This window comes from Theropithecus gelada, chromosome X, assembly GCF_003255815.1.
Source record: "Theropithecus gelada isolate Dixy chromosome X, Tgel_1.0, whole genome shotgun sequence".
Taxonomy (NCBI): Eukaryota; Metazoa; Chordata; class Mammalia; order Primates; family Cercopithecidae; genus Theropithecus; species Theropithecus gelada.
The window spans coordinates 63,421,407-63,425,683 of record NC_037689.1 but is presented as its reverse complement, the minus strand read 5'-3'; the positions used below and the strand labels follow the sequence as shown (position 1 = coordinate 63,425,683).

The following is a 4,277-nucleotide window of genomic DNA, read 5'->3' as shown; positions in this document are numbered from 1 at the left end:
AACTGCTTTAGAGGACCTGTGGATTTTGTCTGCAAGTGTGTTTTCATGGTAGCAAGTATTGTCTTTTTTTTTCCACGTTTAAAACTCCTTTGAGCGTTTCTTACGTGATTGGTCTGGTGATGATGAATTCCCTTAGCATGTGCTTATCTGGGAAATTTTTAATTTCTTCCTTATGAAGCTTAGTTTGGCAAGATATGCAATTCTTGGTTGACATTTATTTTTCTTAAGAAGTCTAAAAATAGGCCCCCAGTCTCATCTGGCTTGTAAAGTTTCTCCTGGGAAGTCTGCTCTTAACTCTGTTTCGATTTCCTTTATAGGGAATTAGATCCTTTTCTCTAGCTGTTTTTAAGATGTTTTTTTTTTCCTTAGCATAGACCTTAGATAGTACAAATATGGAATTCTTCATAAATTTGCATGTCATCTTTGCCAGGGGGCATTCTAATCTTCTCTGTATTGTTCTAATTTTTGTATATGGGCTTCTGAAATGAGCACCTCTTATTTATTCTTATCAGAAACTTGAATATGTCATAACACAGATGTATTTGCTGTACCCTAATAATTAACTTTTAATTGTATTGATAAATACGTGTAACTTTGGTTCATACAGATGTGTTTGTTTAGTTTGGTCAACTTATTGACCAATGGAAAGTATGATGTTCAGGTATTGTTACAGTTGTAACGTCAATTTAGACATGATACAAAAAATTCATGATTAATAATTTCCCTATTTCTCTCACAGAAAAGAAAATAAGAAATCAAATATTTACAAACATCAGGTATTTCTAGACACTATCCTTTATATATATTGTCCAATATAAGCTTCAAAGCAAACTTATCATTTTTTTTTTTTAAATTTTACTGCTTTCTCATAGGAGTAAATTGGGGGACAGAGTAATTAAATAACATTTCCAATTTGATACAAACTGACTCCACCATCCATTTGGTTCACAATTTATCTCACTGACTCCCATTACATAGATCACTGTAGGCAGGACCATTGTGAATTTTGAATGCTTCTTTCTCAAAACAAATTACACTTTCATGTGTCATTTTCAAATTTTTTCTTTATCATTTTAGAGAAAAGAAACTGCATAATTAATATTATGCTGCTGTGTTTGTGTGTAGTTTCTAGAAATTATCTACTACTACCATCTTTTCACTTGTAATCAGTCCTCTTTCTCTGTAATTTCTCCCTTTACTTTAAGACATTAAAATCTTTAACATATAGAAGAATTTAAAATGTAGAAACATTTAAGAAATGGACAGGCAAGGAAGCCTCAAATTTTGTTACATTTATCTTTATTATGGGCAATTTCCACATATGAGATTTCTAATAGAGCATTATTTTTACTTTACTCAATGACCTAAAATTTATCTACATTAAATCTATCATATTTTAAATTTGTCCTTCAGTGCAGGAAATAGTAATATAATTTTAATAGGGTTGATAAAATAATATTAGCACCATAAAGCAATCTAACCAAAAACCATAGAAGCCACATTATTTTTATATGATCATTATACCAGCTTATTTAAAAAAATCAGAGGATAGTCATTATGTGATATTTCAAGGTGAATGGTTTGATTAATATCAGAGAAAGAATGCCATTGCAAGTATCTTAATCTTATATTTTGTGCTCTTATTAAAATGCCATTTTCTGAAAAAGTTTTCTATCTTATATATTCTTAGGGAATGAGAAACAGAGAAAAGGAACGACTGTTTAAAGGAAAACAAAGTACAAATTATAATAGAGTTTAAAGATAAAATAAACATTCTATAATTAACCTAATAATTATTGTGAGCCAGAGTAAAATCCACATATACCAGCCAGACTAGGATGTTTTGATCTAATTCAGGCATCTTTTTTTAATTCATTCCTCACATAGTGAGAACCCACTTGGACCACTGGCTGTAACTGATGAAACCACATTTATTACCGCTACAGATTTCTCATGCCTGCTTATCTTGGCCCATGTTCTCAATTCTGTACTGGGTGGACAATCAAAATTCTTCATTAGTTTATTCACTGCTGATAATGGTTGAACTCTTGCCCTGGCCCTGAAAAGAAGTGCAATGTGTTCCATATATCTTATTTTTTAGCATCCACAGCAGCCATTGTGTAGCCTGAATCCAAAACTACACTTCATATGACGCATGCAATAGAAGTAGCTAGAAAACTTTATTCCAGTGATAATTATAGCTAACATTTTATATTGAGTAATTATTGTATGCAAGGCATTATTTTAAGTGCCTCATAAAAACATAATTACATTTAATCTTCACAACAATTCCAGGAGGTAGGTATAATTATCCTCCATTTACTAATGAAAAATCTGAGACTTAAAATGTTTGAATACCTAGTAAATGGTAGAACCATACTTCAATCCTAGATTTTTTGACTGTAGAGAGATTTAGATTTTAACCATTATGCTACATCATCTCCTTTTAAAGTTATTTCAATATAGAGTGGGACATACCATATTTGTAACTTCCATAGGACTAAGTAAACAAAGTGTTCCACGGTCTTGTTCTTCAAAAGGTTATACTGAATGTAGTGAAAATTCTGATGTTAGTTGAGAAAAAACAAGGCATTAATCAAAACATTAGTCAAAACTATATGTATTTGAAAGAGTTTTTGCAGTGGTTGCTTGGAATACCAACAATAGGAGTAAAGTATAATAATCCAAATAGCTCTTTCTGTGTATCAGTGTAATTTCATTTGTATTCATTTTTTAATCTTGCAAAGATTGTGGAAACAGGAAATAACAGTCATGTAAGTGGTAAACATATTCAAATACTGGAAACAACATTAAAAATTCAACTGATTAAAAAATTTCGTCATAACATTGTAATTTTTATGGAGGATATCCTCATAATACATATTTCTTTATTATTTGATTTTTAAAGACTTGCTAAGTTAATTGAGATGTGTACTTTTCCACGAAAGTATAATTGTTTCTCTGATTTAACTCTGTTTTTTTAGTACAATTTTTTTCTTTTGTAAAATTATGTAATTTTGTGTATTACAAACTTTAAACAACACATTTAATTTCATACAAAGCTTTCATAATATTCTGTAGTTCAAGCTGCAATTATATGTTACAATATTACTCTAAAATAATTCAAGCATTCACTTAGAATTCTGATAGTTGATTTTGAATTCTGCAGGATTGTTTTAATGTAAGATATTTTTCAGAGGTAAGAAAATAAAGTCATTATTATATGAGCCATGAAAAAAGACTAGATAATACCAAATATGAATTGTTAAGTAGAATAAAGTTCAAGAACCTTCAGGGATAATTTGTTAATAATTAAAAATACATACCTTTAGGGTAATATAGAAACTAAAAATTCTGAGCCTATCTGAAAAAGACAGCAAACAATCAGAATATTAAAAAATAATATTATGACCTATTAAATGGATACTAAACATTAAAATTCCCAAAGGAAAAAAATAATATCAGATTTTATAGTTCACAATGTAATAAGTACATAAAGCATGTTTACATTTATGCAAATTTGAGACATACGTGTATATAAGCTTATGTGCTTATATATGTATTTAATCATCACTTTATAGTCATTCCTTATATTCCCCCAAATTGAAAAATAAAGAAGTAGTAGAATAAACATATTACTTAGAAATATTTAAAAATACCATAATAAAACTTAGAAGAATTGAATATGGTTGAATTTAGGGAGAAGAATTTCAGGGTCAGAAGGGATTGAGCCAAGCAACTGCTAATTCTCATTATAAGGTCTGTAGAATTCGCTTTATGTTCAAATTTTGTACATGTATGACTTTAAAAGAACAAAAAGATCAAATTTAAAATATAACTTTTTTTTTTTCTCCAGATAACTAATTAGAAGCATTCAGCATGCCTTAGTCACTTGGAGATAACAAGATAGTGCATAAAGATGAACTCTTCTTTGAGAAGAAAAAAATGGGAATCCACCAGAATCATAAAGGATACCACAGATCCCAAGAAGAACACTAGTAAACAGCCCCTGTGATGGTGTCTGGCTGATACAAGTGAGTGAAGCCCCAGTATGTGAGAGAGGGAGAGAGCCTCCCTCTGTGACTCACCTTTTCCCTAGACATTTGAGCAACCAAGGCTGAAGGACAGCATTTTGTTTCTCCCAAGCCCTGGCAGCAACTTGAGGATAGACTTGGAGATACTGTGAGGAAAAGACACAAGAAAAAGCTGCAGATATTTTCTCAAATGTGGGGCTGAGAGCAGGATGCCACTTTCAATCAAGGTGCATAAATAGCCAT

At 30.7% G+C, this 4,277-nt stretch overlaps 1 non-coding gene across 1 annotated transcript; it reads right to left on the bottom strand.

The window, feature by feature from the left end:
* Window positions 1-386: 386 nt before the first annotated feature.
* LOC112616673 lies at window positions 387-492 on the bottom strand. The gene has a single exon (XR_003117712.1). It is a non-coding gene; the product is annotated as a U6 spliceosomal RNA (small nuclear RNA).
* Between the last annotated feature and the right edge of the window lie 3,785 nt (window positions 493-4,277).